Raw genomic sequence first — 25,331 nt, forward strand, 5'->3', positions numbered from 1 at the left:
ATATGGTAAATAATTAATAATCTATTGAAATCAACGTTTAGATGTCTTTTTATTCAGGCATATATTAATGGTTACTATCTATGTTAATAAATGCTTTATTAACTCAACTTCATGCAGTTTTTGGACCTAATCTAATGTGAGGACTATTTATGCTTCATAAATCCCTTATAAATGACAAATAAAGGCTCCGTTATATTCCAAACAGGAAAAATGCCATAAACTACATTACTCAAATGGAACTTTACTTCAAATGAAAAATAAGTCTGAAGCCTTATCTAAAATCATTATAGATTTTAAATATTGCATCTTATTTTATTGTTAAATTATTATATTGTTGTTGTTTTATCCAGTTTTATGTCGTATTTTGTCATTCCTGTTTATGGCAATGTTTAAACTTTACAGTAATTTTACTTTTTTGAAAAGATTGAAAATATTATTGTTTATTTGAAACTGAGCTTTTAAATGTCATTTATAAGGGATTTATAAGGCATTAATAGTCCTCACTTTAGGTTAGGTCACAAAACTGCATGAAATTAAGATAATAAAGCATTTGTAAACATACATAGTAACCATTAATGTATGACTGAATAGCAAGATATATAAATGTTGATTTCAATGGTTTATTAATCATTTACAAACTCATTCTGAATTATCCTAAAAACCCTCAACTACTCCTAAATAAAAATGGTTTGTAAATATTGGGATACTTAATTTAGTACTGAAAAATAAACCATTAACTGAAAATACAATTATTAACCACATTATATAGGTGCTTATAAGTCAAGAATACAGCATTTGTAGCTGCAGTTATAAACTGCTTACTAATGTTTATTAATGTAGCGTTAATGCTTAACAAATAATGAATTCACTAGATACTAATGCCTTATAAATGATTCATAGTGTGTAGTTATTATAAAGTGTTACCTAATTTTTCACAGTATAGCGCGAGTTATAGACTGCTTTCTTTTTTTATTTATCAAGAAGGTTCCATATGATGACGATTTACATTCCAGGCCTAGAATGCAGCACACACTTCTCCCTGAAATCCTGTAGAATTCATCCAATTAGATGATGACTTTGAAAATGAAGTGTTTCCAATTTTGTTCCGTATGCATCAGATGTTCAGCCAGCAGTCAGTCTGTGTGATGTCTGAGGCAGACTATTGAATTTCTGACTCTTCCTCTGTTTTGCATCTTAATTCATGCACTTCAATGGTATACAATATAGGCTGCACAATATCGTCTCATGTTTGACATCACAATGTGCAAATGTGCAATAGTCACATCGCAGGATCTGCAATTTTGAGCTGAACACATTTGATTTGTGTAAAACTAATAGATTGATATATGAGTTTTAAGATTTCAAGTGCATTTTAACCCTTTTTGGCACAAGACAGTTTGTATCTTTAACAAGGATTAAGTTCATCTAACTATTTACACAACAAAGTCATTACAGTGTTATTTTACATTTGATTATTGGATTTCTGTACCTAAATACTTTATGCCTCCATAATGCTGGTGGTGGATAAGTTGACGGTTCATTCCGCTGTGGCGACCCCCGATTAATAAAGGGACTTAGCCGAAAAGAAAATGAATGAATGAATGAAAGAAAGAAACCCAAAAATACTCTGTATTCATTGATCCTTGTAATTTATTTGTTATATTTTATCAAATACACTTGCACTGTAAAAAAAAAAAAATCCTGGTTGCCTTAAATATTTAAGCTGAATCAAATTACCTTATGAGTCCATTTAACTTAACTTATGTTAAACAATTTAAAACAGCTTCCGTAACTTATAAAATTAAGTTAGAACATGATTAACTTAGTTAAATAAGTTACAATGAACAAAAACTTGTTGTCATGACTAATTGATCTTATATATATATATATATTTTTTTTACAATATGCCTACTGTCACAACCAGCGATCGCTCCCCAGAGGATCGCTGGTTCTCACACGAACTCAGGACTTCATTTCCGCATTCCCCAGGACTACACATTCATACATGCATTGCTCCCAAACACGCACGCCTGCTCACTCATGTATCCTGATTGCAAACACCAGCTGATCCTTGTTCACAGACTGATTACATCCCATTCATAAGCCACTCTCTCACGCCACCAGTTTGCCGAGTCTTGTTCTCCTAGTAACATTACAACGCGTTTCCCTGTCTTGTTTCTCCGTGTTTCGATCTTAGCCTTGTATCCCAGTTATCCTGTTAAGCCGCCTGCCTTTTGACCTTCTGCCTGTTTATATCGACTACGATTCTGGACTGCCTGTATATACCTGTTTGCACCTGATGACCATTGCTTGCCTGACTATTGAATAAACTGCATAGTGGATCTTACCTCCTGTGGTCTCCTGTCACTCCACCCCAGTCGTGGTAACACCTACTATCTCTGTATCCTACTGTTTAATGTTAAATGATGTAATTTAAACGTCATTTTAATTTAAAAAAGTAGTTTTGTAATATTATATTCAAATATTTATTTTGTATTTAATATTCATGGATGTATTGCAACCCTATCCCAAACCTAAACCCAAACCCTAACCCTAAAGCTAAGCCTTAGAATATACAATTACATGCAAAGCAATAATAATTAACAAATAAACAGATGTTTGAGTTCATTTGAAGAATGTTCCCATAAGTGTGAGGTGAGCAAATTAACTTGGCATGATAAAATGCAAAAAAATGATTTTTGCCACCCAAATCATATATATTGCCCTGAAATTGAGAGCAAATGATGTTTGTTGCTCGGTTTTGTAGCTATTAAATTATTTAATTTAAGCTTTTCGTTTTTCAGAAACATGTCTTAGAGAATGTGATGGTTATTTATGAAATGTGTTATTCGATTTTCTAACAAGGTCGTTTGATTCATCTTTCTATAATAAGTTGTTCCAGGATGCTTGAGGATCAGCCAAGTGCTTCTAAAAAAACAAGAGGGCGAGCTTTCATGTTCTTCTTGGTTAGCAAATCGTTCTGCCATGATGTTCTGCCATGGATTCTATTTTTGACCGGTGTCTGTCTGATGTTAGTCATGCCAATCTTGGATGTGGCTCTGGTGTTCTTTGAGACTTCCTTTTTTTGGCAACTATTCCAATCCTTCTCCGTTTTTGAAGACATGTCTAACTTTTGTGATTTGATGATCTGATCTCTAGTGGTGGGAATTTTGATTTACCCCAATGAATCGAGTTTTTTGAATCATTTATTCATTAATTCATTTTCTTTTCAGCTTACTCTCTTTTATTAATTAGGGCTCACCACAGTGGAATGAACCGCCAACTTATCCGGCATATGTTTTACGCAACCCAACACTGAGAGTCACCCAAACACTCTTGCATTCACACACATAAATTTAAGCAATTTAGCTTATTCAATTTACCTGTAGCACATGTCTTTGGTCTATGGGGGAAATCAGAGCACCCAGAGGAAACCCACTCGAACACAGGGAGAACCTGCAAACTCCACACAAATGCCAACTTTCTCAGCCAGGGCTCAAACCAGCAACCTTCTTGCTTCAGCGACTGATCATGCTACCCACTGTGTCACCGTGCCACCCTCTTTTGAATCATTTTGCCTTTTTGTGAACAAGAATGATGCACATGCTGAACTGAGTGGTCAGTATGCAGCTGACCATCATATTCTTGTTCACAATCTGAAAAGTCTCACAAAATAAAAGCACTAAGTAATTAAAGTAGTGAAAGTACCCACTTTGTCAGATGTTTACATTTTTATAATATATTATTTTAATTTATAATGAATTCAATAAATATAGTAGAAAATCTAGTCAAATATAGTAGATTGTTGTAATTATAGTACAGGGTGGGCCATTTATATGGATACAACTTATTAAAATGGGAATGGTTGGTGATATTAACGTCTTGTTTGTGGCACATTAGTATGTTCGAGAGGGTAAACTTTTCAAGAAGGTTGGTGACCATAGTGGCCATTTGGAAGTCTGCCATCTTGGATCCAACTTTTGTTTTTTTTAATAGGAAGAGGGTCATTTGACACATCAAACTTATTAGGAATTTCACAAGAAAAGCAACGGTGTGTTTGGTTTTAATATAACTTGAGTTATTTACAAGTTTCTGACCACTTATAAAATGTGCTGTTGTTTAATGTGCTTGATAATTGGAGAATTATAATGATAATAATGATAAAGTATTGAATACAAACAATTGCACTCATTGAAAAGTTGTGTTGTTGTGAGTTGAGAACATTAATTATAGAATTAATTAAGTAGAAACAATTTGGCACGCGCACATAGACACAAAGACCAGGGCTGTGCACAGGGGGGTGGCTAGAGCCACTGCCCCTCTGCCCTCATTGGCTAAGATGCCCCTCTCAAGAGGCACTTGCTCTTTACTTTGCGATCGCGTTGCAGCACCTGCTCCTGTAAGGATCTGTTCACGGGCCTAATGCTGCGTTCAAACCAGACGCGAAACGCAAGGGCTTCCTTGGTCTTATTTATATTTCTTTGCATGTTTACCACACGTCTGCCACAAAAGGAAGTAAAAAAAAAACTGTAACTGCCTTAATTGTGTTAATATTTTTTTTACGTGTTATTTTCACTATTATTTCACGACAGCGCCTACACATATATATATATATATATATATATATATATATATATATATATATATATATATATATATATATATATATATATATATATATATATATATATATATATATATATATATATATATATATATATATATATATATGTATATCAAAATAATAGCCAATTAATATTACATTTATTATCTATTATTCATCTATGCTAATGTTAGTTATAGTTATTTAAGTTAAATAACATTAGTTTATGTTGCTTTACGTCATTAACTAATGTTAACAAGCACAACTTTGTATTTTAATAATGCATTATTAATGTAAAACTATGGTTAATAAATACAAGATTATTCATACTTAATGTTAGTAATTACATTTAGTTTACAAAAAACTAGTGGATCGTTATTCTAAAGTGTTAGCATACTTTTTTTTTTTTTTTTTACCAAATCTTTCTTGTAACATGACATGGATTTGATAGTACTGCAATTTATTAGTCAGATTTATCAAGTTTTTGTTTACTCCCAGTATCACTGTAATGACTTATTATACATTCAGACAGAACTGTTTATTGTAAACTTTCTATTAACCTGTGAGGATTTATTAGTAGTACATGCTGAGACTTTATTGTGTTACCTGTTGGCAGCCAGCTGGCAGCTGATGTGAACAGCAGACGTCTGCACAGTCAGAACTTTCTGCATCCTCACCGGAGGAGTCAGTGTTTGGTAAAATGTCTGCTCAATGAGGACTCGTTGCAGGGGTGAAGGCACCCCACAGCCTGATGTAATTAGACAGACGCCCTAGCATATGTCCAAAACACACACCGTGTGTCAAAGCTTCACAAAAGTTACCAAAAAAATGTTCATGCAGAGACAGTAGCGCATATGCACCGACCAGGAGGTTTAAATTCAGAGCATTTCACAGCATTTGTGCTTGTCACTGCTTGTTATCATCTGTTTTGCATGTTTATAGTATACCAGTCTTACATTTTTATCTTCTGTGTCTTTATTATGGTGGCAGTGACATTGCAATTATGACATCAGCGAAAGAAAAAACAATCTGTTCCGTTCTTTATCTCTGTCCTTTATTGATCTGCTTCGTCTTTCCCTGTCTAGATATGAAGTGATAAATCGCATCATCCATACTAAGATATGCTGCCCAATCTTTCATCTACATATTCCAAGACCTGTTGGAGACCGACCTGACTGACAAAACCCTGCATCTCATCCAAACCTGTCACTTACCCAGGAGTTATTCTCTATCAGTCTTCCACGTTCTGGAGCGCGTGTCTGATTTACTGGCAGCCTTTGAGGATGGAAAAGAGGGGGGGAAACATCTTTGTTGGTACTTGAAAATGGCAGCATGCCAATTACTGTGTCCTCCAGCTGGCACGGTACCTCTGGTGCCAAGATTACCCCATTACCACACTCTTTGGCACATCCTAACTGAAAATTAGGAGAGAAAATAGGGATGAGGGTGTATTCCGTGGCTGGGCGTATCACCAAATTAACTCTCTTCTTATAAGGCAGACCTGTTGATCTGCTGCCAGCAGGAAACAGCACTTCGGAGTTCTGTGTGGACTCTTGTGCTCATTATTGCTGTTTGGATTTTTAATCAGAACTGAACATCTGCAAGCATCCCTGTCCAGCAGTGCTCCGAGAGTCACGCCAGCAATCAATCATGCCATAACAGCCCACGACTGAAGGTCTTTGAGGAGGCGTGGGATGAATAGTGCAGAGCAGAAATACTTAGATGTTTCTGGGCTTGTGATTTTTTGGGGAGAGAACAGCAGGAGTGTTGATTTTAGGTTTTGGCAGTTTGACAATAAAAAATAAGAATTTTCCAAAAATTTATATTTACTCTATATTAAGGGTTTATTCCTGAAGGGCCAGTGTCCTACAGATTTTGCAGCCAACATGCCTTAACAGGCTAGCCTGGAAGTTTCTATAGTGGCTAGTCTGAAAGCATAGGCAGTCAGGAATGGAATACATTGGATTGTGGAATATCAAAGGCAGTGAAGGAATCAGTGATGCTGCCTTCAAAAATTGATCAGATGAAAGCATCTCAGGAGACTGAAATTGAAGCTATGATTAGGATTCGGACATGGCTTCATGCCTTCCTACCTTTTGGAATACAAGTTTTTGAAGGTAGAAATTTCCCTGCTTTCAGAGGCCAGAAAGTTCAAAGACTGCAATTATATGTGTTTGATTTGGGTTGGAAATGTAATAAGCAAAAAAGACCCGATTAGGACATTTAATTTATTTGCAATTAATCATATTTTGCATGTATGAGTGTGTGTATTTGTTTATATATATACACACACATACACAAACAAATCAATATATATATATATATATATATATATATATATATATATATATATATATATATATATATATATATATATACATACATATATACACATACATTTATATACATATATATATATATATATATATATATATATATATATATATATATATATATTTATATACACACACACACACACACATATATATATATACACACACACACACACACACACACACACACACACACACACACACATATACACAGTGATACTTTCATGAAATACTGTCAGAATTTAAAGCCACTATATTGATCTTACAAGAAAAAAAAATAAATAAATCTATTGAGCTGTAAAGACATTGCTTTTAATATTCAACCAAATAGTATGATACAATATTGGGGATATTTCGATATGGCATGCATGTATTAATATTGTATAAAAAAATAAAATTGTCCATAGACAAAGTTTTGGAAAGAATTGAGACAAATTTGTTGAAAGATTTTGATCCATTTCGTTGAAAGGTTTTGATCCATTTCGTACTATCACAATATTTTTCATTAATTTATATTTAAAAATCATTTTTTGATCTAGAACTAATTTAGTTCTACATATCAATAAAGTCAGCCTAGAAGGCCTTCACAGAAATGTGAAATGCGCCAAACAATGCACACTTTGTATGCTATGAAGTGCATATTAAAATCAAACCATACGCAGACCATCTCTCGTCTCAGTCGGATTTACCTTAAAGGGGTTCACTTTGGTGTGTTCCCAATGTCTGTTCATGCCAACCGTTCTTAGACCTCTGAAACTAACCAAATCTGAAAACACCCAGAGGAGCATTTCTTAATGCATCCATATTGACAGCATTGTGGTGAAAATGCCTGAATCCTGAAAGAAAGTAGCTTTTGCGAGGGAGACGATACAGAGCTATTGTACTACGTAAGCTTTAGTCATCCTTTTTGCCTCGCACCATAAACTGCCTCTTATATATGCACAACACAGGAATAGAAACCCAAGGGAAGACACAATACATCATTAGGGTTGTGCCCCATGAGCATGTCCTGATACATCTTTCATACACACTGAGCTGGATCTCACCCCACTGCCCTTTCATTCCATGAGTCATGATGCACAATGTCACCACAGAGAGACATCACTCTTCCTGTTTATGTCTCCTCTGTTTAGTACTTTTTCAGCCCAGTGTCATAAATTCAAATCATTTAATGTGTGTGAAAGGTGGAACCACGAGAGGCACTGATTTTTACAGCATTCTTGGTGAGCTAGACTATGTAATGTGCTACAAATGGACATTTTATGACTTGATGAGGCTGTAATTGCTAGCTTTATTAAAATTTAGTATTTAAAGCAACATTTTAACTAAGCTATTAAGTAATATACAACCTTATTATAACGCCGACACATTAAAACCACTACAGATGTTCTCGTTTAATGAACTACAAATGTATCCCCCTAGTGCCTTCCAAATTACCTGATAAAGGGATCACACAAACCTTAAAATTTACTTCCCTTTATGGGCTTTCATTCTGTTAAACACACACTCTCTCTCACACACACACACACACACACACACACACACACACACACACACACACACACTCACACACACACACACACACACACACACACAAACAATGGGCCTTATCATACACCCAGCGCAATGGTTTGCAATGTGTTGGTGCGATTTGTTGTTATTTTCAGATCAGCGCCTAACCAAACCTAATTTTCACATTTTGCACCACGTTGTTTAAATAGTAGGTCCATTTGTGCCATTTTGTGGATTCATGGATGTTCCAATCTAAATTAGAGGTGTGTTAAGGTGAATTGTTGGTTTGTGCTATTTTGAAGAACTGAAATAGACTGCGACCAACTAAAAGCTGGTCTAAAATCCAGCATGTTAGTTATACGCCTATGTGTGTTCAAACGCTTAAACGTTGCTTAATATACTTTGGATGTATCGCAATACGGAAATATTATTATTTTTTACATACATGGAAAAAAAAAAAACTACCTCCATGCCTCATCTCAGGGGGCTTTTTCAGTTTATTCATGACAATTTGCATTTGTATAATGATATTATTAGTAGTAGTTGTATTTTTAAATGCATATTTATATGTGTTTTAATAAAAACGTTTTAGAAAAGTTTAGATTTGTCCACCTGTCAGGTTTTGAAGACCAATGCATCACCATATGGGGTATAAGAATAGGTTGTGTGTTTGGATATAACTTAAGTTTTTTGACCACACTTTTGTGAGGTCCATTGCCAGTTATGTAGACATGCACTGCTCACACAGAAGTCGTTTTCATTTTAAAAATGAGTGTTCAAGAGTGTTCTGATTACAGTCTAAATGCTATCCTTTAATTTCATTAGCAGACAATAAACTGACATTTTTGGAATAGTCTTGAAGTTTTCATTGAAGTTTTTAATATCATAAATTACTTAGAATAGAGTCGGACAGAGGAATATTAAAGCTTTGACATTAGTACTGGGGAATAACACTGTTAATATTTTGCTCTTTTGCAAAGTCTTGGTTTTGTTTGGGGATGTACAAACACAAGCTGTAATGCTTGGTGGTTCAAAAACGCATAATTTTTTTTTACATAATTTACGTAATATACCCTTTCAACAAGATGTTGAAGACACGTTTCAATGAATTGAAGACAATAATCTGCATCTAGATTCCTTTTAGATAGATATATTTTTTATATTTAGATTTTTTTTTATATGCACATTCATAAATCAAAACTTTGTAACATATCAAAATTGCATCAAATTACATAATGAGTGGGAAATGCTTTTGCAAGAAATTGCTTAATTGGAAAATGAATAATTGCTTGAACCAAACCAGAAAATAAAAGTTATGACTGACTTTGCTTTAACTTGCCCATGATGACAACCTTTGCTTTGCCCCATACAACCTTTGCGTGCACCGACTTGCACTCATTCACATTCTCTCTTTCACACACTCACACAGATGTAGGTATTCACCATGCACAAGTTAATGCCGGATCCAGTAAAATAAATTCCCGAACACAAAACAAGAATATCTGACATTTTCCGGAACAGGATCAGACAAGTTTTGGCTCAAATTAAGCACTGATGCAAGGTGTTTCTAATGCAGCGATTATCTGTTGGACAGTAAATTTGACATTGTTCTCTCTTTTAGCCATCATCAGTGTCATACATTTTTCCCAATTTGAAAGTCATGAAAACACTATTGCAGAGTTTTTCTTTTGTTATTTGTGCAAATTGGAATGCATAAACAACAATCTGTTGTACTCTCGCATTCACTGCTTTTTACCCAATTATGGCAACTTCTTCTGCTGCCAGGAAACCTGGAAATGTGCAAAGGGTATATTACAATCACTTTCTCCCCAGCCTGGAAACAAACACATCTATTAGTTTTGGGTTTGATGAAGGCCTGCCTTCCAAAATCATAATGTGCTGTGATTGGTTAGCTTTCCCGGTGTGTTACGATTGGTAAACAGCTCAGTACTGCCACACGCCTTGCCACAAAAGCAAATTCTGTCTCTTCTCTACAGCCTGGCACTTAGCCAGAGAAAGATAAGCACATTACTTGACAGAGATCAAAGTTTATCAGTGTTTTCAGTGATGTAACATTTGTTTTGGGTTGTCGACATATGAATACACAGTAGCGAAACAAAACATTTATGGCTTTTAAAATACATGATATATATGGACAAGGATTTTAAAACATTCTAGCAATGTGTATTATTCACAAAATATACACACTGTTTATGTATCGACAATGTTTGCTAAATACTTCTCCTAAAACATCCACTTATTTCTTGTATTTTGGAAGAAGTTTGATGAGTTTACTTGTTGTAAATCAGCTGCTAATGTCTCCACTGCAGCGGGGATGAACATGGTAGCACCCATCAGCCATCGTACTAGTATGGCAATCAATGATATGATAATTATTAAAATGCCTAAACAACAAAACTTTACATATTTGAAAATCGGAATGTGTAATGCTTCACAATATAATCAATTTGAGCTGAAAAAATTTTTCACAAAGATTGTGTAAAACTTCTGCTTGCATCTAGCAGACATATTAGAATGGCAACGCTATTGTTGTTTTGCTCCTCATCACCTTCAACCATTCAAATGTCCATAGGCAGTATTCGAGCCACTTTGTGACATCATTAAGCCCATAATTTTACCTTGTAGTCCAAACAAGCTGTTCAACGTATATTTTGAAAAGAGATAAAAAAAAAAACAAAAACATAATCAAACAAATCTCCCTTTGGAGTATGACATTTGTAAACTTTTAGATCTTTTTTATAGCTAAATACACACACACGCACACACACACACACACACACACACACACACACACACACACACACACACACACACACACACACACACACACACACACACACACACACACACACACACTACACAGGGACTTACATTCAAAAAAAATGAAAAAGCAAAATAGGATGCATGTAAATCAGGACAAAGGGTTATTTCAATAAGTCTTTCTTTGTGAGTTACCTGCATTGGTCTTGTTTTTGTATATTCTTGATTTAGATTTTCGATGTTTCTGCTTAACCTTGTTTGATTAAAATTCTTTTGCACTATTTTGCCACTTTTGAGACATTTGGGATTTGTGTACTTTTTACTTTGTTTGATTAGTTTGTTTCTTTGATGGCCCAGCTCTTTCCAAAGTCATATCGACCTACCTCTCATGACGTTTGATCTTTTTCTCAGAGAGTAAAGTGGATTGGGAAGATGTCATAAAACTTCCATCTTGCAAACACGTAGGTGATTTATTGTAAGAGACCAGGAAAGAATATGGTGTGTGGCGCTTTGAATTGTTTTGTTATTTTTCTTTCTTTTGTTTGGCCTCACAAGCCTCTTACTCCTGAGTTGACCTAATATTGTTAATATTTCTTTTTGTATACAGTAAAAGTCAGAATTATTAGCCCACATTTGATTTCTTTTTTCTTTTGTAAATATTTCCCAAATAATGTTTAACAGCAAGGAAATTTTCATAGTATGTCTGATAATATTTTTTCCTCTGGATTTTTTTTTTTGTATTTTTTTTTTTTTTTTTTTTTAGAATTAAAGCAGATTTTATTTAAAAAAAAAAAAAAAAAACATTTTAAGGTCAAAATTATTAGCCCCTTTCAGCTAACTTTTTTTTTGATAGTCTACAGAACAAACCGTCCTTATACAACTTGTCTAATCACCTTAACCTGCCTAGTTAACCTAGTTAAACCTTTAAATGTCACTTTATGTTGTATAAAACTGTCTTGAAAAATATCTCGTAGAATATTATTTACTGTCATCATAAAAGATAAAATTATTATGATTATTAGAAATGAGTTATTAAAACTATTATGTTTAGAAATGTGATGAAAAAATCTCTCCGTTAAACAGAAATTGGGAGAATAAATAAACAGAGGGGGCCAATAGTTCAGGGGGGCTAATAATTCTGACTTCAACTGTATGTATTTGGGCATTTGTATGGTTATTACTTTTGTAAATGAAATCACTTTTGGTTGGCATTTCCGTTGTCCGTGTCTTTTGCTTTCCATCATTTTATGAGAATATTAGATTTGGATCGATAGCTAACATTTTAGTTATGTTTTAGCATGCTATTATAAATAATAATCAACTAATAGTCTTTTGCTAGTCTTTTGTATGTTAATAAGCACAGTCAATCTGCGTTTCCTTTTCTGTAGCGTAATCTACCTAAAATGGAGCACTATAACCCAGTCACGAGTGAAACTAGTCGACCATAGGTTATCACTTTTGCTCTTGACAAGTTGTCTAAGAACATTCTGCTATTTGGGAATGAATGAGTGTTTTTTGTAATGAAGGGCTGTCGGTCAGAATGGCATTTCACACTCTAAACTGGGGTAGCGTCAGACGATTAATGTAATGTAGTGGGTAATTGCTGTAATTGTGTAACTATAATTAGTTTAATTATGCGGTTGAGTACTCAGCACTGAAAAAGGTGCACACTGTGCCAATGAGCTGAAAGAAAGATACATTTTATCACTAGTATCAGAGCTTCCTTTCCAAGTCACCGCTGAAATAGTATGTAATCGTAAGTCTTAATGGGAGGGCCAGACATACAATATTTTTCTGTTTGTATGAAAAAAAGAGATCTTTTGCAGCGAGAACCTATAATCTGCCATTTCCATCTGCTGTTGTCACACAGCTTTTTGAAGCTCTGTCTCAGTGCACCTGGTTTTCTCATTCTGCTGCCATCCATTTGCTCTTCCCTCTTCATTGTTTTATTCTGGGCTGATCTCATGGAGTGATAGAGTTCAGGCCAAGAGAACTGTAAGGGGACAAAAGGCCATTTCATCCATACAAACAGTTTCAATCAGCCACAGATTGGCTATAAACCTCAAGGGAGAGATGCTGTTTATCACCGTAAATCTCAGAAATGAGGACACTTTGAGGATCAGAGAGAGGTTTTCCTGAAGCAGGGGTCAATTATCTGCAGTGCAGTGATGTGAACTAGGTTCCGAGTTCTTTTAAGGATATAACTAACAGTGTTATATTATGTATGAATGTGTTAATGAGAGAAAATATGGGTGTTTCCCAGCACTAGGGTTTCATGAGTTAGTTACTCTCAGTTCTGGTTGCTGCTAAAAAGGCATCCACTGCGTAAAACATATGAGTAATTGATGGTTTATTGATAAATATACTTTAATGTTTTTCTTTGCCATAACTTGAAAACTCACACTGGCACATTATTTAAAGCTTGTTTTATTATTATTTCTGACATAATACCTAGATAATTTATTAATGGTTCTTTCAGTGTAGAAAATGTAGAGCTCTGTTTATTAAATCTGTTGATGTGATGGATGACAATTCACCTTCATGTATGCTGGTCTAAACCTATAAGACCTTTCTCTTATAATTAATATTGTATTTGGGATTTTCTTATTCCAAGTTAAGAAAAAAAAAATCATTTTATTTTATGAACAGTTAGATTTTATACATTCAATTATATATAAACATTGATCTGTGTAAATATAATCCGAATATGGTAATAGGACTTCGTATAATGATATGTGAAATGCTTGTTGACTTAACTTTAGTTGAATCAAATTAACTTTTCTTGTTAGCTCAGCTTACATCAATTAAACTGACTAAAAATGATAATTTCTACGGAGACCTGGAAGGGACGTGATGGTTGGAAAAAAAATGTCTGAAAAGAAAAAAATGGATGTGTAAAAAACTGAGTGATATTAAAATATGTTTTTAAAGTTTTTGCGTTCCCTCGCAAAACTTGTTCGACAAACACTTCCTGTTTCCTTCATAAATGTCAACCCATGTCAATCCCATTTTTGCCAGGATTCTCCCGTATTTTACCATTCTATCCCACTATCATCCTATCATTAAGTATTTTTCCATATTCCTCCCATATTTATAATCTTGAAAGCACATTAAAATGAATATAAAAATGTCTGTATTCACTTTCTTTCCATTAAAGCTGTGTATTGATTTTTGCCCTTCATATGCAATCTCTGAATCAGCGGGTGCATGTGTAAGCGCTGACTGACAGACGCACTCCTTATGATAAATTGATCTCAGATCAGCTTCTGTACACGCCATTTAAAGTGACATCTCTGTTATCAAACAAGTGTAGAGCAGCAAATGAATCTCTCGTTTTATTTTGTTTGATAACAGAGTTACAGATCTTTAATAAAAGCATTTGATTACTTTTGTAAATGTTTGTGCTTATTTAAGAGAAAATTTGTTGTGTTTAAAAGAAAACATGCAGGACGGACATGTTTACATATTTTTAAGCGTATTTGTCTGTTTATACACACAGCTGAATCCCAAAGTGTCCTGCACTTTAGCTCCTCTTTAAAATGGCGCATATAGAAGCTGATCTGAGATCAGTTTATCATGTGGAGCACATCTGTCATATAAAGGGCGACGATCAAAGATCAATGCACAGCTGTAATGAAGAAAGTGAATGCAGACAATTTTAAATTAATTTCAATGTAATTTCAATAAAAATATGGGAGAAAATGGGAAAATTCTTAAAGATAGGATGATGGCGAAATAAAATGGTAAAATTCAGGAGAATCCTGTAAAAAAAACGGGAGAGTTGACATGTATGAAGTAAATAGGAAGTGTTTGTCGAACAACAGTTTTATATTGAAACCTTATTAACTCAAAAAATTAGTTAAAGCAGCATAGAAATATTTGTTGTCTTGACTTGTCTTGAAAAAAAAAAAAAAAAAAATATATATATATATATATATATATATATATATATATATATATATATATATATATATATATATATATATATATATATATATATATATATATATATATATATTTAACAAGTTGCCAAACCTTTCTCTGGGATTTTAGGCAAAATTGTCATTATATAATAGTGTAGTTTGTAAAGATTGTTTGTGTGAGCTGCTCATCCATGATGTGAATTTCCTGTTGCTCCAGATACTGAGGTACTATGGAGGCCCATTTGTAAAATGAACTAACTGTCATGTTCAAGAAACCCGTGTGAGATGATTTGAGCATCGTAACAAGGCTATTATCTTGCTGGACACACTGGTCACACTGTAGCAGTAATGGGATGTACATGGTCAGAAACAAAACTCAGATTGGCACTGGCATAATAAAGATCCTCAGTTGGTGTTAAGTTGCCAAAAGTGTGCCAAGAAATCATCTCTCACACCATTACACAACCAGCAGCTGCCCGAACCAATTATACAAGGCAGGATGGACACATGCTTTTATGTTGTTTACCTCAAAATCCTGCTTCAGAAATTCAGAGTCATTAGAGGACGGATTCATATCTTTTTTCTTAAGAATACAGTACAGCCCGGATTAAACTTCAAGTTTTTTTTTCTTTTCTTTTTTTTTTTGGTTATGACATTCAATGTCAAATTATGCAATTTTATGTAGATAAAACCTTGAAACCTTTAAATTCCTTTATTCAGTTATGTTGAAAATTATGTGTATTCTGTCATTAAGAAGCCTACATACATTACAAATGTCTCTGTAATTGTGTATTAAGTGTTTCTAACAGTGTGTGTGTGTGTGTGTGTGTGTGTGTGTGTGTGTGTGTGTGTGTGTGTGTGTGTGTGTGTGTGTGTGTGTGTGTGTGTGCGCGCGTGCGTGCGTGCGTGCGTGTGTGTTTGTATATGTGTGTGTGAGTGAATAAAAACAGTAGATAAATACATTCATCATGTGCCAGCAAGAGGCGTTTTTTAGAGCTTTAGTAGATATTAGGTGCATCTATTGGTCAATGTCACCCATGTGACAGAACCCATCTTGGACAACAGGAAAAAAATAAACTATTCTAGACTTTCTTTTGATGTTGTGAGGCAGTGCAGACATGGCATCTGTTGTTTGGCACTATGACACACAACACAAGAGAAAATGATTTAATCTTGCACCCAGATGGCAGTTCATAGTTTATGGATCTCTACTACACCTTACGTGAAGCAAACAGTGCCAAAATCAGAATTGTAATGCAGGTCACAAGCCGTCTCATTTATCCTGATCTTGTTCTACAGCACTTCCACAGATAATCTTGACAGTTTCTGTAAACCTAAATTCTGTGGTGTTTGTCTGATTGAGCAGACATACAATATGGGTTAAAGGGGTAGTTCAACCAAAATTTAAATTCTGTAATTAATTACTTACCCTCATGTCTTTCAAATCCCTTGCGATTTTTGTTCAGAACAATACACAAATGAAACAATTTACATGAAATCCTTAAGCTCTCTGGCCTTCTATAGACAGCAATGTTCAAAGATCAAAAAAGGAACTAAATCTTTGTCAAAATTAGATGAAAAATGCAAACAAAATAGGTTTATAGATTTTGGTGCATAGAAGTGTTCTTGGAGCTTCGAATGATTGTACTTTAACCACTGAAGTGTTTATGACTAGGCATGGGCAGGTATAAGATTCTAATGGTGTGATAACCTTGGATAAAAATATCACGGTTTCACTCTATTGTGATTACTGCTGTAAAATATATTCTTTTTAAATGTCTGGTTAAAAAACAAGAACTTTTTTCCACTTTTTTACACAATGGCTGCCATCTACCAAAGATCTACCAAAACAAAGATTTCTTTACAATTTAACATGGCGTCTTTGGATATATTTTCTGCTGGAGAGACTAATATTGTATTGATAATACAGTACTGTGTTGAAGTAGAGGGACTTCAGAACAGCAAAACAGTGCATGTGGCTCAATATGTGGAGTAATAAGTAAATATGGTGGCAACAACCAAAGCATTTAGTGTTTTAAAGTTTACATTTGAAAAATGACTAGGTCTAGAATCACGATGGCGAGTAATTAAAATGCTCCTACTACTTAAATAGCAGATAACTGTGCTCAAATCACTGCTTGTGAGATTGTTTGACACTCTGACAGGGAAGTACATCAGAACCCAGTTAGGAAAAAAGCAAAACTGTAAACTTTCTCTCTCACACACACAATCTCTGCCCCTTTGCCCTGCTGGCCTGTTCATGAGGTAACGTTTTATCTCCTCTCTTGGCTGTTACAATAACATTATTTGTGGATCCAGACACGAGCATGTCTGCAGAGCGAGTTTTCTTCACTGTGTCACCGCCTATAATGGATCAGCTGTTCACGGCAACCGTTTAACATCAGTGTCTGTGTCACTGTTTGCTGAACAGCGCCAGAGCTACGCTGTCTGTTAGAGCCAATCACAGCCTTTTCTGTTGAGCTCGTGACCAATAAAAGGCGTTTAAGAAGTCACTCGACCATGCTCAAAAAGCAAACAGAATAATATTTACATTTGTTTATTTGCTATAAATGCTCATGTTGTTCTGTGCACGTAATTTAGTTTTGTTTGATACATTCAAAAAGAGTGTTTACCTTGAGCAGATAAATTAAAGATACAGTACATATATATATATATATATATATATATATATATATATATATATATATATATATATATATATATATATATATATATATATATATATGACTGCATGTATAAAAGGACAAAATTTTATTACAAATAATACATAAATATATTTATAAATTACAAATTTTAATACAAGACTTATTGTGTTGCTAAGTAATATATCAAATTGTTTATGGAAAGCATCATCAGTGCATCGTGTTTCATCTTTAATTTATTTTTAATTTTTTATAGTGCTTTTATAATATAGATTGTGTCAAAGCAGCTTCACATAGAAGATTATAGTAAATTAAAGCAGTGTCAGTTCAGTTTTCAGTTTTGAAGATCAGTTTAGTTCAGTTCAGTATTCACCAAAGCAGCTTTTTAAGGATATGGCCTGGTCCAGGATTATGGAAACCTTGGAAGACTAACATAAGCGCAGATGCCGATCAAATTATAGTGTTGTTTGGGAAGTTTTCCCCTCTCCGGTTGCCCTAAATAATGCAGGCCAACAGTATTTTAGAGGATTTTAATTTCAGCAGCATTTGTGTTTTATGTGTATGCTAATGCAAAGAGATGTGTCTTTAATCTAGTTTTAAACTGACAGAGTGTGTCTGCTTCCTGAAATGTGCTAGGAAGGCTGTTCCAGAGTTTAGGTGCCAGATATGAGAAAGATCTACAGCCTAGCGTTTATTTTAATATTCTGGGAATAATCAATTGCACAGAATTAATTGAGCAGAGTAGACGTGAGGGGCTGTAATACTATAATACACCTGGAGCTCCCTCAAATACTGGGCAGCTAAGCCTATCAGGGCTTTGTAGGTAGCCAATAAAATTTCAAAGTTTATACAATATTTAATAGGAAGCCAATGCCATGGTGAAAGAACTGGAGTAATATGATCATATTTCTTTATTCTAGAAAACACTCAAGCAGCTGCATCTTGAACTAGCTGAAGTTTGTTAATTAGGCCAGTAGGGCAACCAGCTAGTAACACATTACAATCTAGAGGCCATGAAAGCATGTATAAGCTTTTCCGCATCAGACATTGATAGCATGTGTCAAAGTTTGGCAAAATTTTAAAGCTGAAAAAATGCAGTTTTATAGATGCTAAAATTCTGTCCTTCAAATGACAGGTTGCTATCAAAAATCACCCCCATTTTTTTTTTACTAAAAATGAGGACGGAACTAAGAATCCATTAAGGGTTAAAGAGTGTTCTAGGTTTTTGCATGTGAGGTTTTTGGGTTCAATAAGCAAGACCTATATTTTTTATCTGAATGAGGTAATAAGAAGTTTTTAGTAATTCAACTTTTAATATCAGCTATACAATCTGTTAATTAGTAAGGGCATACAAGTTATAAGGTTGAGAGGAGATATAAAGTTGTGTATCATTAGCATAACATTGGAAGCTAACTTCATTTTTAAGTATCACCTAGTGGTAACATATATAGTGTGAATCGTAAGGGACCAAGAACTTAGCCTTGTGCCTTGTGGTACCCCAAAGTGTACTTTTGATCTGTATGATGCCTCTTCATTAACTGATGCACCGAGATATGGAATTGAACCGTATCGATGGCATGATAATCGTAACCGAACGGAACTGTGAGACTAGTGTAGGTTCACACCCTAATTAAGATCGTGTTGGGGGTCAAATTGAGATTTTTCGATTAATCATGCAGCCCTACAAATGACCCCGTATTGTAATGTGGAAGTGCACTCAATTCTGCTATTATCTACAACTGTATTTGCCTATGGGGCTAATGACTAGAAATAATAATCAGCAGTGCTTTTATGACTATATATAAAGATAAAAAACATAAGAAAAAAACAAGTTTGTTCTTTCATGGCTAAAAATCAATGGAAGTGAAAGAGACCAGAGAATTCTGGAGCCATTAAGGTTTCAATTTCTGTGCCTGCTTGTGAATAAAGCCATTAAGATTTAAAGTGATCAATCAAAATCAAATTCATTTAGTTTAAATTGTTGGAATTTATTCAATGAATGTGTTACAAACTAATGAAATGATAAATGGAAGCTCTTGAGCATAATTTGTCTCAACATCCTAAGTCATTATAAGGTTATCACCATTCCTTTTTTCTTTTTTTGCTGCATCTGAGCGACAGCCACATCTGGCTCTATGGTGACTCTGTTTTGATAGAACAGTAAAGGTGAACGTTTTGTCAGTGTTGACCTTGCCTCACCTCACTATTATGCTGAGAGCAAAAAAAAAAAAAGAGAACAAAATACCAGGATTTGCATAACATGACAACGGAAGCTGATTGAAGCAATGATGTGCATATGACTGGAATATTATAATGTAATGTCTCATTTTCATAAGCTGAAAGCCCAAAAGGGTTCACCGAGGTAAACACAACAACTTGCAGGCGCTGCAGATTTAAAATCTTGAGCTTCAAGGCTTATAGTTTTACTTTGTCTATCAAAATAATGACAAAAACCCCTCGCTGTCATATCAAATTTCTACCCTAAACTTAGATGTGTTCTGACAAGTTCATCAATATTAACATTTAAAAGGCATGCTTGTACTGCATTAGCTGTATCGCTGCTCTTTTATATGGCCTCCTGTGTGCATTTCTTGCTGTCCAGCCCGGCAGGCGTGTAATGGTCTAATTCTCACTTCGGAGCCATTATTAGCTCAAAGGTTAGTTCCGTCAGACTGAATGAATGATAAGCCTAATTAAAGTTGATGGAGAACAAGAACAGGAAGGATGAGTGGGCAAAACTCCAGCTTCTGTTTCCACAATTGGGATTGCGACCTCAGTTAAACAGATATGAAGACACGTCGAATTACTGAGATCAGAGACTAAGCGTTATACGAGCCTGTTCATGCAAAATAGAGCAGATGTCATATTTAAGGAGTTGATTGGTTTAACATCAGAGAAATGTGACATATGTCTACTTTTTAATATCAGTAACATATGATGTTAAATGAGCTGAACTTAAAATTAAGATTTTTAAATGATGTAGGGTATTATTCAACAGACTGTCATAATATTATTGATTGAGGTGAGCTGTGTATATAATACTACAACTGATCGTTCTATATATATTTAGATTAGTTTATTCATTTATTTTCCTTTAGTTTAGTCGCTTGTTTATCAGGGGTCGCCACAGCAGAATGAACCGGCAACTATTCTAGCATACATTTTACACAGCGTTGAACGCTGAGTTCCAGCCGCAACCTAGCATTGGGAAACACCCATGCACTCTCGCATTCACACATTCATACACTACGGCCAATTTAGTTCAACCAGTTCACCTATAGTGCATGTGTTTGGACTGTGGGGGAAACCGGAGCACCCAGAGGAGACCAGCACGTACACGGGGAGAATATGCAAACTCTGATTCAGATTTATCGGTATATAAATTACTGTTGTCTGCGTCCAATGCTTCATGAAGCTTTGAAACTTTAATGAATCTTTTGTTTTGAATCACTGCACATCAGATTGTAAAGGTTATGGGATTTCAGTGCGGGGCATTGTTACTGAACAGGTTGCATAGTTTTACCTGTTCTCAGATCAGTTTTAAAATCCTTTTGACATTTTAATGAGACATTTGTGAAACAAAAATAAAATAAGGTTAGTTATTAGTCATTTAATGTCATGTTTTGGACCCACAATAGAACACACAATATAAGCCCTGAATATTGACCAAAGATTGATCACCATTGACACATTTTATGAAGACACTTAATTAATTTATTTTCTTCAGCTTAGTCCCTTTATAAGAAGATCACTGGTTCAAGCCTTGGCTGAGTCAGTTGGCATCTCTGTGTGGAGTTTGCATGTTCTCCCTGCGTTTGCATGGTTTCCTCCGAGTTTTTTGGTTTCCCCCACAAGTCCAAAGACATGTGGTACAGGTGAATTGGGTAAGCTAAAATTGTCCATAGTGTATGCACGTGAATGAGAGTGTATGGGTGTTTCCCAGTGATGGCTTGCAGCTGAAAGGACATGCTGTGTAAAACATATGCTGGATAAGTTGGCGGTTCATTCCGCTATAGTGACCCCAGGTTAATAAAACCGAAAAGAAAATTAATAAATGAATAGTCCCTTTATTCATCAGGGGTCACCACAGCAGAATGAACTGTACATTTATCCAGCATATATATATTTTACACAGCAGATGCCCAGCAGCAGCTGCAACCTAGTACTGGGAAACACCCTTACTCTCTAACATGCACACTCATACACTACGGCCAATTCAATTCACCTATAGTGCAATTCACCTTTGGACTGTTGGGGGAACCGGAGCACCTGGAGGAAACTGCACACGAACATGGGAGAACATGCAAACTTAAACACAAATGCCAACTAATTTTGCTGTGAGGCTACAGTGCTAACCACTTTTGCATGTTCTCCCCGTGTTTAAGTAGGTTTCCTCCTGGTGCTCCGGTTTTCCCCACAATCCAAAGACATGTGCTATAGATAAATTGAATAACTTAAAATGGCCATAGTGTATGTATGTGAATGAGTGTGTATGGGTGTTTCCCAGTACTGGGTTGCAGCTGGAAGTGCATCTGCTGTGTAAAACATATGCTGGATAATTTGTGGTTCATTCCACTCTGGCGACCCCTGATGAATAAAGGGACTAAGCTGAAGGAAAATTAATGAATGTTCACTAAAAAATTAATCTTACTTTGTCAGTTATTCTGTGGTTTTAAACCTTTTTGAGTTCTTGTGTTGAACAAGAAATATTTTGAGCATTGTTGGTTGCTAGGACCAATGGACTTACTGTGGAAGTCAATGGGTGCCAAGAATACTATCCAAATCAATGGGATATATTTTGTGTTCAACAGGGAAAGAAACTAATGGTGAAGTAAGAGAGGCAATAGCCCCTTTTACACAGTGATACATGTAAATATCGAGAAATTTTCCAGAACGACTTTACCGGTAAATTAAAAAAAGTGCTGTTCACACAGGCACGGATGTTCCGGAAATTTTCTGGAAAAGACCATTCACACATCCATTCCAAAATGCAGGAAAATTCTGACATCATTAAGAAGAAATGAGCTTCAGTGGATGGATAAGTATTGTGAATAACTTTAATGAAAACATATGGAGGAACACTTTCGCATATCAAAATGTAAATTTATGTGTGTGAGTGTCGCCGCTTACTGGCTGCTTCACATGCACACGTGTCAAGCAATTAAAGCAGAGCTTGAAGGTAAACATACAGCGGTTTATCATAAGCATATTATCGATGATTGTTTACACAGTTGGCATTCAGAAGGATGTCTTACATCTAAATGTGTCTGGAAAAATATTCAAAGGCTTTTATTTTATAAACAGCACGGATGTGAATGTGTGTGAGTGTTCTGATTGGCTGGAGTAGACATCTCACGTCATGTTCAAATCGTGAGCATGCTCTTTCCGTCAATTTTCCTTCTACCTTCACATAGAGCACTCACCGGTAATTACCGGTAATGTTACAACTTACTAATTACCGGTAATGTTACAACTTCTCTTCGGAAATTTGCTAGAACGAATTTACCAGTATTTTCAAAAAGGACCTGTTCACACATGATCCCTTTCCAGAAAATTGCCGGTAATTTTCTAGAAAGGTCTGTATGTGTGAAAGGGGCTAAAGAAACACAGAGAAGGAAGAAACATCTTAAGGAAACCTTATACATGATGTGTTCATGAACAACTCACACAGGAGCTTTTATACAAGGAGTAAACAAGGTAACGAGGGGCGAAGACAATAGCCCCTTTCACACACACAGACCTTTCCGTAAAATTACCGGCTATTTTTCGGAAAGGATGTATGTGTGAACAGGTCCTTTTTGAAAATACTGGTAAATTCGTTCTGGCAATTTTTCGGAAAGAGAAGTTGTAACATTACCAGTAATTTGCCGGAGTGCTGCGCTGTGTGAATGTAGAAGGAAGATAGCCGGAAAGAGCGTGTGCACGTCTAGAACGTGCTGACATGAGACGTCTACTTTAGCCAATCAGAACAGTCAGAAGCATTCATGTCCGCACGGTTTATGAAAATAAAAGCCTTTGAATATTTTTCCAGACACCTTTAGCTGCTAGATATTAGTCAGATAACATGTATATGTTTTTTCTTAATGCCAACAGTGTTAATAATTATTGATAATATGTTTATGATAAGCCGTTGTTCGTTTACCTTCAAGCTCTGTGTCGCGTGTGCCCATGAAGCAGCTGGTGAGCCAGCACACACACACACACACACACACACACACACACGCACACACACACACACACACATCATGAACATCTCGACATGCGAAAGTGTGTCTCTATTTGTTTTCATCGAAGTTGTTCACAACACTGATCCATCCAGAGTTTGTAATGTAGTCAAACGTTTACAAATACAAGCGCAGCCATTTAGAGGTCATTTCTGGTTAATGATGTCAGAATTTACCGGTATTTTGGAATGGATGTGTGATTTCTCTTTTCCGGAAAAAATCCCCAACGTCCTCACCTGTGTGAACAGCACTTTTTTTAATCTACCGGTAAAGTCGTTCCGTAAATTTTCCGGTATCACTGTGTGAAAGGGGCAATTGACTCAACAGCAAGGGGTAACCATGACAGCTAACAAGGGCTTGGAACATAAAGGTGAAAAGACGCAAAGGGGAACACAAAATGAAATACAATACTGTTACAGTAATTGATTAATTTATTTTAATCTATGGTCCGTTAAAATTTTTGATTCTGATTAACTAGAAAGGTTGCGATTAAATCATTTAACGCACTGCTAGTTCCAGTCAGTTTTAATCTCAGTTTAAAATTTATCGGAATAAGCAGAAAATCAAGGGCACTTCAATTTAATCAATCTGAATGCACTACACTGAGGGACGTCATGCATTTAAAATCCTTTAACTCATGGTAATCTGTTGATTATCCCATTACATATATGTAATTGTATTATATATTAATATTTTGGCCTAGTTTAATAAATACAATCTGTTCAGTCTCAGGTCATAATGCTTGAACTGCATAATGAATTGAACTACATTGTGTGATTTAACTATGTTATTGTTTTCTCTGTTAGTGAGCTTCAGAGCAGATATTTTGGGCAATTATGGTCATTTTAATGTTTGTTTTAAAAAGAAGTGATCATTGAAACATTGCCAGGTCATTCAGGATGATGAGAGAAAAGTCCTTTTGACCTTACGTGAGCTTTAATGCGTGGAATAAATTGCATGCTTTGAAATGAGACTAATTGGACGTTTGCTTTGATGTACATCCCAACAGAAAAAAGGCTAATAAATGAACTATGGCATGCAAAACTGAATGAATCAACAGAGAATTTAGCCTGCAACTACAGTTCAAAACAAACCCCTGTAAAACAAGCTGACAATTTGAGGAGGACAAATGTGTTTGACTTATGATCTGAATATGGAAATATCCTGTAATCAGCATTTCATTTGTATCGTGGAATGATGCTGCTGAATACATCTTGCTGTAATGTTTAAACCATTTTGCATGCTGGTTTAATGAAGACCTTTCTCTGAGTCCTCATATTGTTAAATAATTA

The 25,331-nt window shown here is 35.2% G+C and overlaps 1 protein-coding gene and 1 long non-coding RNA gene across 13 annotated transcripts in view; both read left to right on the forward strand.

The window, feature by feature from the left end:
• Window positions 1-25,331, forward strand: part of dhrsx (dehydrogenase/reductase (SDR family) X-linked) — a 100,506-nt gene that overhangs the window by 37,755 nt on the left and 37,420 nt on the right.
• LOC141386040 (uncharacterized) lies at window positions 11,277-15,129 on the forward strand. The gene is made up of 3 exons (XR_015476677.1): window positions 11,277-11,812; window positions 12,354-14,150; window positions 15,037-15,129. It is a non-coding gene; the product is annotated as an uncharacterized LOC141386040 (long non-coding RNA).

The sequence above is a fragment of the Danio rerio genome, chromosome 1, assembly GCF_052040795.2.
Source record: "Danio rerio strain M-AB ecotype USA chromosome 1, GRCz13ab, whole genome shotgun sequence".
Lineage (NCBI taxonomy): Eukaryota > Metazoa > Chordata > Actinopteri > Cypriniformes > Danionidae > Danio > Danio rerio.